This window comes from Triticum aestivum, chromosome 7B (genome assembly GCF_018294505.1).
Source record: "Triticum aestivum cultivar Chinese Spring chromosome 7B, IWGSC CS RefSeq v2.1, whole genome shotgun sequence".
Classification (NCBI taxonomy): domain Eukaryota; kingdom Viridiplantae; phylum Streptophyta; class Magnoliopsida; order Poales; family Poaceae; genus Triticum; species Triticum aestivum.
The window spans coordinates 377,414,064-377,432,218 of NC_057813.1; positions in this window are offsets into that span (position 1 = coordinate 377,414,064).

Sequence of the window (18,155 nt, forward strand, 5' to 3'; positions counted from 1 at the left end):
ATATGATAAATAGACCAGGGGCCATAATTTTCACTAGAGGCTTCTCTATAGAAAAAACGCATACGATGGGTAAACAAATTACTATTAAGCAATTGATAGAAAAGCGCATAGTTATGATGACATCTAAGGCAATGATCATGAATGTAGGTATCACGTGTGTGACAAGTAGACCGGCTCCTGCCTGCATCTATGTGACGCCCGGGTAATTAAGCTACAGTAATCCCCACTAATGATGCCACATCACCTCGGTTACTGTGGATAAACTCGCGTTAGTTCGGAACCTAGTTCGAATTTCAAATTCAAAATCGAGCAAACAATAAAAGTTTTCAAATATTAAGATTTAAATGTTCGGAGTGAACCAAATAATACGTAGGTAATTATGGTGGAGAAACCAAACTTTGATAAAATGTTTATAGGCCCTAAAACAATTAAAACAATAGTGAAAACAATTATTTAAATACCTTTTGTAATTAATAAAATGTCAAACTAATTTATTTGAGGATTAGACTTTTTGTGACTATGGACTAAGTTGAAATACTAAATTAGATGCTACGTGTGTATTTTAATAAAACTAAAACAATAGGAAACAAAACTAAAACAGAAAAGGAAAATAAAATAAAAACAAAAACTTAAACAAAAGAGAAAAGGGAAGAACCCCCCACCCCCACCGGGCCGAATGGCCCAGCTAGCCAGCAGGCCACCAGCCCAAAAGGCCCAACCGGCCACCCCACTCCCCTTATCCCCCCATCCCAGAAACCCTAACTCCCGACCGCACCCATCCCCACTCCCCACGCCGCTCTCCCCCCTCTCGATCCGATCTGGATCGAGGGAGCATTCCCGAGCCCCCTTCGACACCAATCGCCGCCGCCTGGAGGTCCAGTCGCCGGAGCCGCCCCCCCCGATCCCCTCGCCCCGATCCCCTCCTCTCCGCTCATTCTGGATCGGGGCACGAACCCGCCGACGCCATGACGCCGTCGCCGACCATGGTCGCCGGAGCCGCCCCCTCGTCTACCTCCACCTCGTCGGGCGCCTCGTCACCCCCCTCCCCTCGAGCATCGTCGCCGCCCTGGCTTCGCGGGACGCCGCGCCCGAGGACCCTGCGCCCGCCCCCGACGCGTCCTCGCTGGCGCCCTTCCCCACCGGCCTGCCTCCTCAACCTCCCTCCTACGTGGATCCGGTCGGGGGTAATCGATGCCCCCGACGCCCTGCATCGACGCCGGAGCTACCCACCGTCGTCAGCGCCGCCTCCCCGTCTACGCCGCCCCGTCCACGGTCTCCTCCTCACCGGCCGACCCCGCGCCCACTGCCCCGGCCCCCACGAACCCCCCCTGTGAGGCCTCGCCCCGCTCCACTCCCCTCTGCCCCTCTCCACGAACCCGTCGTCGCGCCCCCCCCTCACGTGTCCTGGCCGCCCGGTGCGCGCGTTCGGTCGCGCCCGTCGCCGCGCCGACCCGTTGCTCCTCGCCCCGTTCGCGCTCACCCCATCTACCGTGGCCGGCACGTTCCCGGCCGCCTCCGCTCGCGACCACCGAGAACCCCAGGCGCGCTCACCCTCGCCTCTCTTGGTGTCGGCTGCGAGCCCCCCCCCCGCACCAGTTAGTCGCGGCCCTCCCCGTGCTCTGCCCGGTCGCAGCCGCCGGAGCTCAACGCCGGCGTGCTGGCGCCCGCGCCCTCCAGCCGCCCCTTGTTGCCCGATTGGGGGCGCCCCCGCGGGCTAGCACCCGTTCGGGCTGAGCCCCTGCGCCCGATCCGCTAAGGCCCCCGGGGCCAATGACAAGGGGGCCCCAGCCCCAGAACGTTTTGAAAAAAAAAGGAATTAAAAAAATATATATATATTAAATAAATAAATAATAATTAAAATAGTAATTAATTAATTAAATAATTAATTAAGTTAATTAATCCTGATTAGATTAACCTAATCACTAATTAAACTAATTAATCTGTTTTAGTTAATCTTAGTCAATGACAGTGTGACCCACATGTCAGGTTGACCAAGTCAACTCTGTTGACTGATGATGTCAGCATGACATCATGCTGATGTCATAAAAGCATTTTCGAAATTAATTAAATAATTAATTAAATTCCTAAAATTAATAAAATCTTTTAAAAATCATATCTTTTAATCCGTAATCCGGATTAAAATATTTTCAAAATGAAAGTTGCTCAGAACGACGAGACGAACCCGGATACGCAGCCCGTTCGTCCATCACCCATCCCTAACCTATCGAACTCGCAACTTTCCCCCTCCGGCTCCTCTGCCCAAAAACACGAAACACCGGGGATATTTTCCCAGATGTTTCCTCCTTCACCGTTATCGCCTATCCCTACGTTAGGTCACCCCTAGCACAACGTATTGCCGCGTCTTGCTTTGTGTTACATTTGATTGCTCTATTATTTATTGTGTTCCCCCTCCGTTACTCCTTTCCGGTAGACTCCGAGACCGATGCTGATGCCCCTGTGGTCGACTACGTCACCGACGACCCCTCCTTGTCTGAGCAACCAGGCAAGCCCCCCCCCCTTGATCACCAGATATCGCCTATTCTACTCTATACTACTTGCATTAGAGTAGTGTAGCATGTTACTGCTTTCGTTAATCCTATTCTGATGCATAGCCTGACATTGTCGCTACATCTGTTGATACATTACCTGCAATCCTATATGCTTAGTATAGGATGCTAGTTTATCATCATTGGCCCTACATTCTTGTCAGTCTGCCTTGCTATACTATCGGGCCGTGATCACTTGGGAGGTGATCACGGGTATATACTATACATACATACATACTATACAGATGGTGACTAAAGTCGGGTCAGCTCATTGAGTACCCGAAAGTGATTCTGACGAGGGGGCTGAAAGGACAGGTGGCTCCATCCCGGTAGAGGTGGGCCTGGGTTCCCGACGGCCCCCGACTGTTACTTGTGGCGGAGCGACAGGGCAGGTTGAGACCACCTAGGCGACAGGTGGGCCTGGCCCTGTTCGACGTTCGCGGATACTTAACACGCTTAACGAGATCTTGGTATTTGATCTGAGTCTGGCTACGAGCCTATACGCACTAACCATCTACGTGGGAGTAGTTATGGGTATCCCGACGTCGTGGTATCAGCCGAAGCACTTCAGACGTCAGCGACGGAGCGGCGCGCGCCGAATTGGACTGGAACGCCACTAGGCTAGGTCTGCTTTCGGCCGCCCACGCAACGTGCAGGTGTGCTCAGGGCGATGGGCCCAGACCCCTGCGCGCTTAGGTTTAGACCGGCGTGCTGGCCTCTCTGTTTTTCCTAGGTGGGGCTGCGACGTGTTGATCTTCCGAGGCCGGGCATGACCCAGGAAAGTGTGTCCGGCCAAATGGGATCGAGCGTGTTGGGCTATGTGGTGCACCCCTGCAGGGAAGTTAATCTATTCGAATAGCCGTGATCTTCGGTAACAGGACGACTTGGAGTTGTACCTTGACCTTATGACAACTATAACCGGATATTTAATAAAACACACCCTTCCAAGTGCCAGATACAACCGGTGGTCGCTCTACCTCAGGGATATGAGGAGGGGATCGCCGGGTAGGATTATGCTATGCGATGCTATTGGAGATACTACTTGGAGGACTTCAATCTACTCTCTTATACTTGATGCAAGACGAAGGTGACCAGAAGCATAGTCTTCGACAGGATTAGTTATCCCCCTCTTATTCTGGCATTCTGCAGTTCAGTCCACTGATATGGCCTCCTTACACATATACCCATGCATATGTAGTGTAGTTCCTTGCTTGCGAGTACTTTGGATGAGTACTCACGGTTGCTTTCTCCCCCCTTTTTCCCCTTTCCTTCTTCCTGGTTGTCGCAACCAGATGCTGGAGTCCAGGAGCCAGACGCCACCGTCGACGACGACCCCTACTACACCGGAGGTGCCTACTACTACGTGCTGCCCGCTGACGACGACCTGGAGTAGTTTAGGAGGATCCCAGGCAGGAGGCCTGCGCCTCTTTCGATCTGTATCTCAGTTTGTGCTAGCCTTCTTAAGGCAACTTGTTTAACTTATGTCTGTACTCAGATATTGTTGCTTCCGCTGACTCGTCTATGATCGAGCACTTGTATTCGAGCCCTCGAGGCCCCTGGCTTGTATTATGATGCTTGTATGACTTATTTATGTTTCAGAGTTGTGTTGTGATATCTTCCCGTGAGTCCCTGATCTTGATCGTACACATTTGCGTGCATGATTAGTGTACGATTGAATCGGGGGCGTCACAAGTTGGTATCAGAGCCGACTGCCTGTAGGAATCCCCCTTCCACACTCCTTGGCCGAAGTCGAGTCTAGACATTACAAAAACTTTTACTAACTTGGCTGTGTGCCTTACGGGTCCACGTCGCCATTGGGTAGTATTAGGATCTTTTACTCCTCGACCTTTACTCTGGGACTCTGAACTCTCTTCTACTCGGGTTAAACGATTTCTACTAAAATCTGACTTTAGGTTCTCGAAAATACTTTCTCCCGGAGAGCCCCTTCAGTCCAGGTGATCGCCGACTGCACCAGAAGATTTCGAAGTTACTCGCGGAAACTCTTTTGAGACTTTGTGTCCGTTGCTTTTGCAATTCCCTACCATCGAAATATCCCTATGGATAAATACATACACTTGACGTTCTTACTTTTATTCCCAGTTGATCTTGTTATTACAAGATACCCCGAAATTCTCTCTATTGATCCGAGAATATCTTGTGCCTACTGTCTTGCAATTCCTTGTCACCTGAATACCCCTATGGATAATTCTCGCACTTGTCGAGTATCCGCTTATCCCCAGTTGTTCATGTGTTTCACAAAAGTCTTCAAATACTATTCGATCTTCCGAAAATTCTCTGGAGCCTTTGGCTCTTGAAATTCTTGCTTGCTTGCATTATGATTAATCCCATAAGTCTCGTAGTCATATTGACATTCCTTGTCATTATCATTTGAGTCTGTTGACACAATATGTTTGTGAATACCCGCAATCATCTTTGATCCTTATAGATTACCTTTCTCACTGAGCTGCCATTCTTTTAACTGGAATTGGTTCTCAACAAATCCAATTGTCATTGATTGTACCCCTAAGTCTATTCAGCTTATCCATTCTTGATCAGAGCATTTTCTCCTGATCCCTTGATTTGAAAATCATAATTACTTTGCTAATTAAGCGTTGAACTATTCAGCTGTTCTATAAATCGATGCATTTGCAATCTTTCTTCCTCTGATTGGGTATCGATACTCATATCAGCCCCATTGTGGATCGCCATATCCACTGTTGGATTATTATCCGACAGTGTCCTTCATAATTAGTCGCTTTGTGAGTTCTTTCTCCGATACATAATGCCTTTGGTAGATTGTATCCTTTCCTCTTGTCAACCATGCTCTGCTTTTGAGCTGGTGATATCTACTCTTGAAGATTGTGGTATATGTTTCCACGATACCCTAACGGGTTGAACCTAGGCCTTCCTTAATATGTGTGAACTCGGAAGTTTTCACGAGTCATACTCTTCTGGTATTTCACCAGGTAAAACTTTCAACACTAATGCTTTTATCAAAGCGAGAAGTGAATGGAAGGTTATACATTGAAGAAGTGGGAGTCGACCTTGAACCTTGCGTTCATGCCCATGGACACGATGTATAACTTATCATGGAAGCTGCTCGTAAAAATAGTTACCCCCTTGTTATAAGTTCATCTTGTATCCGTGGTTCGATCATTTATGATCATGGTTTCCGACCATGTTCTCCTTTAAATACCATTTCTCGTGCAAGATTAAGCACTTGCCTTCTACAGAGTAATACCCCAGTCCAACCTCTACTTTGATCTGTCATTGAGTGTTGCCCCCGGTATCTCGAGATTATCATGGAACTGCATAACATCTTATGAGTTCTTCATCAAGTGCTACCTTTCCACTGATTCCAATTTTTCACGGGCCCTGAGTTACTGAACACTCAAAGACCCCGATAACTGAACCGAGTCCGCTCTACGGTTCAACAACTCTTCAGTAAGCTTCTATAAGTACGAGTTTGTACCCGATCACAGCATTCCTAGCCTGTTTGGCTATATCATTGTCTTGATGATTTTAACTGTGCTACCCGGTCCTTCTTCTCGGAGCACAATTTTCGACGATGAACTAACCTTACGTCGATTTTCCTCGTCATACCCTTTCACCTTAAACAACAAGCTTGAGTTCGAGTTTGTGTCGTAACTGTGGTTCCAATAACCTCTTGCTTCATCATTCCTTTGACTTGATGTCGTCGCTGATTGACTACATCTGCATGAAATCTCTCGACAATTGTGTCGTGATCATCTTCAACCTTATGAGCTCTTCCAGGAATTCAATTGAATTCATGATGTGTAATATCATCCTTGTCCCTCGATGATTCCTGTTCTCATCGACCACTTTATTGCCTTCCGTTCAACACAACTTGTTCGCGTTTTGTGTAAACCTTGAGATCACTGCTACCCAGCAGTTGATCTTCCTTACCTCGGAAGTATTACCATCACTTTTTGTCAAGAATGTGGTGAGAATTTCACCACCTCTTAATAATTCTTGATATCTTAATACTTCTTGCCATCTTCGTTCATTCCTTGGTCCCCGTATTGTTTTCAACCGGAATACCGACAATGGAGCTAAGACGTGTGAATTCAAAACTTCTAGCAACCCTATTGCTTTGAAGTGAATGGGCGATAGTTCATTCTAAGTCCTTCGCTAATTGAATCACCATTCTGACATTGGCCGTGCAACCCAACCCATATTTCGGGCGCACCTTTCAACCAATGTTTAATTGTGTATGTTTTCCTCGAGCATACTTCCTTATATCTTTTGATCTGACAAATGTTATCTCCTTGTTCACTTAATTGTGGACATCCATCTTTTGGGAATCTCGGTGAATTGCCGTTGAGTTCACCAGACACCTCCTTGTCCTCTCCTTGGGTTAATGATGAACTCTTGATAACGGAAATCACTTCATAGTTCATTTCCCGAGAATCTTACAATGTCATTTCGTTGATATGTGCCGCAACTTTTCTTCTCGGACATCCTGAGTCTGAGGTATCATGACACCGATCGGATCTGAATCTTGGTCGGATATGATGGTTGGGACAACTTTCCAAGAGTTATGATGTTGATCCTTTGATGACCCGGTAACATGATGTCATGCCTAGCACCCCCCCCGGCTGGAGGACCTATCATTATAGATTCCTTTTCAGCAAGGTTATCCATCCACCCATGAGGAAATTGTAAGACTTATTCTATAAGTTCTTCCTGATGGACCCTTTTTGTTTCCAAAGCCTTAACTTGCTTGAAGACCATGTAATGCTATCTCGAAGCATGTTTGTGGTACTTCGATTTTCAACAAGGACATTTGAAGCCAATGCTAAATGTTTCCTGCTAAATTATCCAAACACCGCTGTATGGGTAATGTCATGAAATTTCTCTCCCCTACCTAAGGAGTTTTCTATATTATATCCTGTCGTGGATATCATGCACTGCTTGTCCTTGGGAAGGATATACCCTGAAATATGTGTTTAAACACATTTTCCTTTCCATTGTTCTGCTTAATCTGATAACCATATTTTCCTTTCCATTAATTGGTTTAACCTTTCTTGTGATCTATATGATCTAGGTAGTAATATTCTCCTGCTTATGAATATACCTCGGTGTATAATTCTGTCAGCAAGACCCTGTTACTATTGTTGAAAACATTCCGGTAACCACCGATGGACGAGAACTTTGCCTATTGGCCCGCCTCGTTCAACGAGCAGGAAAATGGTTCTCTTCGTCCCTCGCCCTTGGTATCGATGTTGTTGCCGACATATCTGACAGGCTACCCTTTGACACACCTTACTATCATACCGTGCAAAATGTCGGCCCCCTTCCTACTTTCAACCACATGGTGGGCCCATAACCCACAGGTCCCAGGATCGAAACCTGACTCTCCTGCACCCCTGTTACTAAAGCTAATCCTCACGCTTGGCTTCGTATGAAAGATCACGGGCCACCGTCATAGTGATCTATTATGGTATCAGGCGCAATACTTATTCCCATTGCACTGAACCCCTTTCACACCCTGTTTCAGGCAACGAACGATTGTCTATCTGCTCGAAACTTCTCAGGATACCTCCTCACTTTGTCCTCAATAATGTCTAAGGGTTTTTAATTCGAGAGTTACTTCCCCCACCGTCCCCGATGTTATCAACAAGTTAGTCAACATTGTAGAGGTCTGTTCTCCCAGCCCCTTTATTCTTTCGTAAGTACGGTGAAAGTTCCTGAAGAAAGGATGACAACTTGATCATGGTGGCTTGAAACAGAGAAATGAAGATATCAACGAAAGGGATCAACCTCTTCGAAAGGGAAGCCAAGACCGAGAAGACTCGTTAGGTTTTTCGCTACCAACACCTTCGCCCCTTACTCCACCGCTTAAATCTCGGGACGAGATTTCTTGTAGTGGAGGAGAATTGTGACGCCCGGGTAATTAAGCTACAGTAATCCCCACTAATGATGCCACATCACCTCGGTTACTGTGGATAAACTCGCGTTAGTTCGGAACCTAGTTCGAATTTCAAATTCAAAATCGAGCAAACAATAAAAGTTTTCAAATATTAAGATTTAAATGTTCGGAGTGAACCAAATAATACGTAGGTAATTATGGTGGAGAAACCAAACTTTGATAAAATGTTTATAGGCCCTAAAACAATTAAAACAATAGTGAAAACAATTATTTAAATACCTTTTGTAATTAATAAAATGTCAAACTAATTTATTTGAGGATTAGACTTTTTGTGACTATGGACTAAGTTGAAATACTAAATTAGATGCTACGTGTGTATTTTAATAAAACTAAAACAATAGGAAACAAAACTAAAACAGAAAAGGAAAATAAAATAAAAACAAAAACTTAAACAAAAGAGAAAAGGGAAGAACCCCCCCCCCCCCACCGGGCCGAATGGCCCAGCTAGCCAGCAGGCCACCAGCCCAAAAGGCCCAACCGGCCACCCCACTCCCCTTATCCCCCCATCCCAGAAACCCTAACTCCCGACCGCACCCATCCCCACTCCCCACGCCGCTCTCCCCCCTCTCGATCCGATCTAGATCGAGGGAGCATTCCCGAGCCCCCTTCGACACCAATCGCCGCCGCCTGGAGGTCCAGTCGCCGGAGCCGCCCCCCCGATCCCCTCGCCCCGATCCCCTCCTCTCCGCTCATTCTGGATCGGGGCACGAACCCGCCGACGCCATGACGCCGTCGCCGACCATGGTCGCCGGAGCCGCCCCCTCGTCTACCTCCACCTCGTCGGGCGCCTCGTCACCCCCCTCTCCTCGAGCATCGTCGCCGCCCTGGCTTCGCGGGACGCCGCGCCCGAGGACCCTGCGCCCGCCCCCGACGCGTCCTCGCTGGCGCCCTTCCCCACCGGCCTGCCTCCTCAACCTCCCTCCTACGTGGATCCGGTCGGGGGTAATCGATGCCCCCGACGCCCTGCATCGACGCCGGAGCTACCCACCGTCGTCAGCGCCGCCTCCCCGTCTACGCCGCCCCGTCCACGGTCTCCTCCTCACCGGCCGACCCCGCGCCCACTGCCCCGGCCCCCACGAACCCCCCCTGTGAGGCCTCGCCCCGCTCCACTCCCCTCTGCCCCTCTCCACGAACCCGTCGTCGCGCCCCCCCCTCACGTGTCCTGGCCGCCCGGTGCGCGCGCTCGGTCGCGCCCGTCGCCGCGCCGACCCGTTGCTCCTCGCCCCGTTCGCGCTCACCCCATCTACCGTGGCCGGCACGTTCCCGGCCGCCTCCGCTCGCGACCACCGAGAACCCCAGGCGCGCTCACCCTCGCCTCTCTTGGTGTCGGCTGCGAGCCCCCCCCCCCCCCGCACCAGTTAGTCGCGGCCCTCCCCGTGCTCTGCCCGGTCGCAGCCGCCGGAGCTCAACGCCGGCGTGCTGGCGCCCGCGCCCTCCAGCCGCCCCTTGTTGCCCGATTGGGGGCGCCCCCGCGGGCTAGCACCCGTTCGGGCTGAGCCCCTGCGCCCGATCCGCTAAGGCCCCCGGGGCCAATGACAAGGGGGCCCCAGCCCCAGAACGTTTTGAAAAAAAAAGGAATTAAAAAAAATATATATTAAATAAATAAATAATAATTAAAATAACTAAAATAGTAATTAATTAATTAAATAATTAATTAAGTTAATTAATCCTGATTAGATTAACCTAATCACTAATTAAACTAATTAATCTGTTTTAGTTAATCTTAGTCAATGACAGTGTGACCCACATGTCAGGTTGACCAAGTCAACTCTGTTGACTGATGATGTCAGCATGACATCATGCTGATGTCATAAAAGCATTTTCGAAATTAATTAAATAATTAATTAAATTCCTGAAATTAATAAAATCTTTTAAAAATCATATCTTTTAATCCGTAATCCGGATTAAAATATTTTCAACATGAAAGTTGCTCAGAACGATGAGACGAACCCGGATACGCAGCCCGTTCATCCATCACCCATCCCTAACCTATCGAACTCGCAACTTTCCCCCTCCGGCTCCTCTGCCCAAAAACACGAAACACCGGGGATATTTTCCCAGATGTTTCCTCCTTCACCGTTATCGCCTATCCCTACGTTAGGTCACCCCTAGCACAACGTATTGCCGCGTCTTGCTTTGTGTTACATTTGATTGCTCTATTATTTATTGTGTTGCCCCTCCGTTACTCCTTTCCGGTAGACTCCGAGACCGATGCTGATGCCCCTGTGGTCGACTACGTCACCGACGACCCCTCCTTGTCTGAGCAACCAGGCAAGCCCCCCCCCTTGATCACCAGATATCGCCTATTCTACTCTATACTGCTTGCATTAGAGTAGTGTAGCATGTTACTGCTTTCGTTAATCCTATTCTGATGCATAGCCTGACATTGTCGCTACATCTGTTGATACATTACCTGCAATCCTATATGCTTAGTATAGGATGCTAGTTTATCATCATTGGCCCTACATTCTTGTCAGTCTGCCTTGCTATACTATCGGGCCGTGATCACTTGGGAGGTGATCACGGGTATATACTATACATACATACATACTATACAGATGGTGACTAAAGTCGGGTCAGCTCATTGAGTACCCGAAAGTGATTCTGACGAGGGGGCTGAAAGGACAGGTGGCTCCATCCCGGTAGAGGTGGGCCTGGGTTCCCGACGGCCCCCGACTGTTACTTGTGGCGGAGCGACAGGGCAGGTTGAGACCACCTAGGCGACAGGTGGGCCTGGCCCTGTTCGACGTTCGCGGATACTTAACACGCTTAACGAGATCTTGGTATTTGATCTGAGTCTGGCTACGAGCCTATACGCACTAACCATCTACGTGGGAGTAGTTATGGGTATCCCGACGTCGTGGTATCAGCCGAAGCACTTCAGACGTCAGCGACGGAGCGGCGCGCGCCGAATTGGACTGGAACGCCACTAGGCTAGGTCTGCTTTCGGCCGCCCCCGCAACGTGCAGGTGTGCTCAGGGCGATGGGCCCAGACCCCTGCGCGCTTAGGTTTAGACCGGCGTGTGCTGGCCTCTCTGTTTTGCCTAGGTGGGGCTGCGACGTGTTGATCTTCCGAGGCCGGGCATGACCCAGGAAAGTGTGTCCGGCCAAATGGGATCGAGCGTGTTGGGCTATGTGGTGCACCCCTGCAGGGAAGTTAATCTATTCGAATAGCCGTGATCTTCGGTAACATGACGACTTGGAGTTGTACCTTGACCTTATGACAACTAGAACCGGATATTTAATAAAACACACCCTTCCAAGTGCCAGATACAACCGGTGGTCGCTCTACCTCAGGGATATGAGGAGGGGATCGCCGGGTAGGATTATGCTATGCGATGCTATTGGAGATACTACTTGGAGGACTTCAATCTACTCTCTTATACTTGATGCAAGACGAAGGTGACCAGAAGCATAGTCTTCGACAGGATTAGTTATCCCCCTCTTATTCTGGCATTCTGCAGTTCAGTCCACTGATATGGCCTCCTTACACATATACCCATGCATATGTAGTGTAGTTCCTTGCTTGCGAGTACTTTGGATGAGTACTCACGGTTGCTTTCTCCCCCCTTTTTCCCCTTTCCTTCTTCCTGGTTGTCGCAACCAGATGCTGGAGTCCAGGAGCCAGACGCCACCGTCGACGACGACCCCTACTACACCGGAGGTGCCTACTACTACGTGCTGCCCGCTGACGACGACCTGGAGTAGTTTAGGAGGATCCCAGGCAGGAGGCCTGCGCCTCTTTCGATCTGTATCCCAGTTTGTGCTAGCCTTCTTAAGGCAACTTGTTTAACTTATGTCTGTACTCAGATATTGTTGCTTCCGCTGACTCGTCTATGATCGAGCACTTGTATTCGAGCCCTCGAGGCCCCTGGCTTGTATTATGATGCTTGTATGACTTATTTATGTTTCAGAGTTGTGTTATGATATCTTCCCGTGAGTCCCTGATCTTGATCGTACACATTTGCGTGCATGATTAGTGTACGATTGAATCGGGGGCGTCACAATCTACTACTATTACTCCACATATCGACCGCTATCCACCATACATCTAGTGTATTAGTTAACAAGAACGTAGTAATGCCTTAAGCAAGATGACATGATGTAGAGGGATAGATCCAATCAATATGAATAAACCCCACCTTTTTATCCTTAATGGCAACAATACAAACATGTGCCTCGCTACTCCTTCTCCCATTACAAAGCACCTCTCCCATTGCAAGAAAACTCAATCTAGTTGGCCAAACCAAATCAATAGATCGGAGAGAAATACAAAGCTATCTTAATCATGCATAAAAGAGTTCAGAGAAGACTCAAATATTATTCATATATAATCTGATCATAAATCCACAATTCATCGGATCTCAACAAACACACCGCAAAAGAAGATCACATCGAATAAATCTCCAAGAACATCGAGGAGAACATTGTATTGAAGATCAAAGAGAGAAAAGAAGTCATCTAGCTACTAGCTATGGACCCGTAGGTCTATGGTAAACTACTCACACATCATCGGAAGGGCGTAAAGGTTGATGTAGAAGCCCTCCGTGATCGATCCCCCTCCGGCGGAGTACCAGAACAGGCCTACAGATGGGATCTCATGAGGACAGAAACTTGCGGCAGCGGAAAAGTATTTTTGGTGTGCCCTCTGATATATTGGGAATATTTGAGTATTTATAGACCTGAGATTAGGGTTAGAGGTGCCACGGTGGGCCCACAAGCTCGGGGGGCGCCCCCCTAGGGTGCGCCTCGTGAGCTTGTGGCCCATCCGTGGCTTTTTTGGCCTCCTCCCAAAGCTTTCTAGGTGTCTTCTGGTCCAAGAAAAATTGTCAAAAAGTTTTGTTCCGTTTGGACTTCGTTTGGTATTGATTTTTTGTAAAAGATAAAAACAAGGGGAAAACAACAACTGTCACTGGGCACTAGGTTAGTCCCAAAAAATGACACAAAATAGCATAATAATGCATATACATCCAGGATGGATAATATAATAGCATGGAACAATAAAAAATTATAGATACATTGAAGACATATCAAGCATCCATCTGATCTACGCACGAGAATCCTCTACCATTGAACATGCATGAGTGCATTCTAAGTGATTTTTAACTCACTCTAGATGAATCTGTAAGGACTGAAAGTATACCAACCAGAGGAGGGGTGAATAGGAGATTTAAAATTTCGTTTGAAACTTCAAATCCCTCAGACCCAATAGTGGAAGAAAATACAGGAGCATGTACACAGAAGGTAAATAGGAGCGGCTACTAGGAAGAGAAATGAGTTAGCTGCAAATGACTAAGCGAAACTACTAATGAAGGCAATGCTGATCTGCTTAGCATAGTAACTGTGAACGTTCACGTAAACAATAGTGACACAGAAAGAAAATATCTCAAGCAGCATGATAGACTAGATGCAAAAGGAAATCAAACAATAATGACAGAGTGCTGCTAGAGATATTTTTCAAAGCATAACTCGGTTGAATGACAAAGTAACACCAAAGGATCAACAGTCGAGCATCCACGCATATGAATTTAAGCACAACAAACTGAAATACACTAAACAATATGCCCATGAGACAGAATATAAGTAGATGCAGATAGGTGATCAAAGATATCTATCAAAACATGTTGCACTAAAGATAAACTACTGAAAGTATTACAGTAGAATAGAATGACCCAGAGGTGCTCGATGGCGACAGATGATTTGGTAAACCAGTTCACTCTTCTGTAAAAGAGCTACATCCGGTGGGAGGGACTTGTGATTGAACACATGAGCAAACATCTCTTCATCCTATTCTCCTTCAATACGAATATGGCCAGAGTTCAGTTGATTTCAATCGGGGTAGATACTTGTCGGTGATCTCCAAACCTTTGATAGACTTACTTCATGAACCACAATTACTCTTGGTTGCTGGAGACTTTGACTTGGTGAGGACAATTACTCTTCGTCACTCAAGTCGACACCTATCTGTCTACAGAGTATGCAGCTCTCAAGAGTAATAGATACAAGACCTCTCCACTCAGATATACTGTGATGCTCAACCACTACCTAAATTTCGGCTCTTGATTTTCTCTCAGTGGATCTTAAACTCAAATATCTTGAGAGGGATGCTCAATCAATCTTCTCAGAATCTTAAGCGGAGAAGCCAACCAAAAGAATATTGGAGCGGGGTGGCTATTTATAGCCGCAGCCTTCCCTGATGGGAAATGACCATTTAGGACACGCAGTCCAAACAATGGCCAACCAACACATTACCAACGGTTTGCTTTTGAGCACATGGCAACTCTACTTGAGGAACAAGAAAAACTGACTCCTTAGTCCGGAAGATATCTTTCGTAGCTTGGTTGGCAAGTAAACTTTCGATGCACAAAGAGATTTCTGTTAGTCTTTCATAGTATTCAACTAAGCATCACAACATACCTAAGCTTTGAACACATATACTGTAACACCCCCAATGTCATGCTACAGTGATCTCACACTAATGGTGTCATGTCATCAAGTTTAACTAAGCCTAATTGCCACTTGATACAAATCTAAGCCAATTTCAAATTTAAGATAAAGTCAAATAAATTATTTCTTCAAATAGTAAAACTAAAATGTTCACATATTCTATAAATTCTCTTGATCATTGTCATGTTGAAACCAACATTATTTGACTCACCAGTTAAACCCTAGTAATTTACGAAGTGGACCAACACCGTCTTAATGCAGCATTTAAATTCAAACATGTTTTTAAACTTTCAAAATAACCCCAAACTTTTTGTGGCAGTGTCTAAAATTGCAACACTAATTATGGACCAAGTTCCCTATTTTATAAAAACCATTTACTATTAGAAATAAAAGCAAACAAATTAAATAAAAAGAAAGTAGAAAAGTAAAAGAAAAAGGAAAGAGAAAAGACTAAATCTACTGTGCACTTACCGGCCTGCCACTACAGTGTCCGCCCAACCCAGCCCCCTCCCCCCCCACGGTCGTCTTCCTTCCCTCTTCACCGATCACGGTGGATGTCTGTGTGACGTCCATGGCTGGATCAGCCACGAGGCAGGCATCCCTCGGGCCCCATGCTGGTTAAGAGCGCCCCCTTGCACCCCCTAGATCCCCAGAACACCTCCTTCCCCCCTCGTTCCCACTCTAGAAGGAGAGCCACCACCGCGCCATCATCGTCGTCATGGCCAGAGTTGTCCCAGAGCTGCGCAGGGATGTCCACCAGCTTCCCCATGCTCGTCATCATCCACCACGCCCATCAGATCAAGCATAACCACGCCGGACCGCCACAATCACCAGTCGTCTGCCCCGTTCACCGCCGTCGATCCGCTGCCACTTCTGCCTCCCCGGCTCCATCGACCACCATGCCAGCCCTGCTGTGAGCCCCCGCTCCTCCTCGACCTCCCCTTGCTCCTTCCCGTGCCTCGTATGTTGGGGAATGTTGCATGGAAAAAGAAAAAAAACTACGCACACACAAGATCCATCCACGGAGATGCATAGCAATGAGAAGGGTGAAGGAAATATGCCCTAGAGGCAATAATAAAGTTGTTATTTATATTTCCTTATATCATGATAAATTTTTATTATTCATGCTAGAATTGTATTAACCGGAAACTTAGTACATGTGTGAATACATAGACAAACAGAGTGTCCCTAGTATGCCTCTACTTGACTAGCTCGTTTATCAAAGATGGTTATGTTTCCTAGCCATAGACATGTGTTGTCATTTGATGAACAGGATCACATCATTAGATAATGATGTGATGGACAAGACCCATCTGTTAGCTTAGTTTGTTGCTATTGCTTTCTTCATGACTTATACATGTTCCTCTGACTATGAGATTATGCAACTCCCGAATACTGGAGGAACACTTAGTGTGCTATCAAACGTCACAACGTGACTGGGTGATTATAAAGATGCTCTACATGTGTCTTTGATGATGTTTGTTGAGTTGGCATAGATCAAGATTAGGATTTGTCACACCAATTGTTGAAGAGGTATCTCTGGGCCCTCTCGGCAATGGACATCTCTATAAGCCTTGCAAGCAATGCAACTAATGAGTTAGTTGTGGGATGATGCATTACAGAACGAGTAAAGAGACTTGCCGGTAACGAGATTAAACAAGGTATGGTGATACCGACTATCGAATCTCGGGCAAGTAACATACCGATGACAAAGGGAACAACGTATGTTGTTATGCGGTTTGACCGATAAAGATCTTCGTAGAATATGTAGGAGCCAATATGAGCATCCAGGTTCCGCTATTGGTTATTGGCCGGAGAGGTGTCCCGGTCATGTCTACATAGTTCTCGAAACCCGTAGGGTCCGCACGCTTAACGTTCAATGACGATTCATATTATGAGTTTATGTGATTTGATGTACTGAAGGTTGTTCGGAGTCCCGGATGAGATCACAGACATGATGAGGAGTCTTGAAATGGTCGAGACATAAAGATTGATATATTGGAAGGTTATATTCGAACACCGGAATGGTTCCAATGTGTATCGGGTATTTTTGGAGTACCGAGGGGGGGGGGGGGTTACCGGAACCCCCCGGGGGATTAATGGCTCACAATGGGCCTTAGTGAAGAAGAGAGAGGGCCAGCCAGAGGTGGCGTGCGCCCCCTTGCCCAGCCCGAATAGGACAAGGGGAGGGGCGGCGCCCCCCTCCTTCCTTCTCTTCTCTTCTCTTTCCCCTTCTTCTCCTACTTGGACTAGGAAAGGGGGGCGGTTCCTACTTGGAGTAGGACTCCCCTCCTTGGGCGTGCCCCCTAGGGCTGGCCGGCCTCCTCCTCCCCTCCTTTATATATGGGGGAGGGGGGCACCCCATAGACACACAAGTTGATCTTTAGCCATGTGCAGTGCCCCTCCACATTTTTACACCTCGGTCATATCGTCGTAGTGCTTAGGCAAAGCCCTGCGCTGGTAACTTCATCATCACCATCACCATGCCATCGTGCTAACGAAACTCTCCCTCGGCCTCAACTGGATCAAGAGTACGAGGGACATCACCGAGCTGAACGTGTGCAGATCGTGGAGGGGCCGTGTGTTCGGTACTTCGATCGGTTGGATCGCGAAGACGTTCGACTACATCAACCGTGTTACTAAACGCTCCCACTTTCGGTCTACGAGGGTACATGGACACACTCTCCCCGCTCATTGCTATGCTTTTCCTAGATAGATCTTGCGTGATCGTAGGAAATGTTTTGAAATACTACGTTCCCCAACAGTGGCATCAGAGCCAAGTCTATGCGTAGATGTTATATGCACGAGTAGAACACAAAGAGTTGTGGGTGATAATAGTCATACTGCTTACCAGCATGTCATACTTTGATTCGGCAGTATTGTTGGATGAAGCGGCCCAGACCGACATTACATGATCACGTTCATGAGACTGGTTCTACCGCCGTGCTTCGCACATAGGTGTCTAGTGGGTGTCTGTTTCTCCAACTTCAGTTGAATCGAATGTGACTATGCCCGGTCCTTGTTGAAGGTTAAAATGGCACACTTGATGAAAAATCGTTGTGGTTTTGATGCGTAGGTAAGAATGGTTCTTGCTAAGACCATAGCAGCCACGTAAGACTTGCAACAACAAAGTAGGGGATGTCTAACTTGTTTTTGCAGGGCTTGCTGTGATGTGATATGGTCAAGACGTGATGATATATAAATTGTTG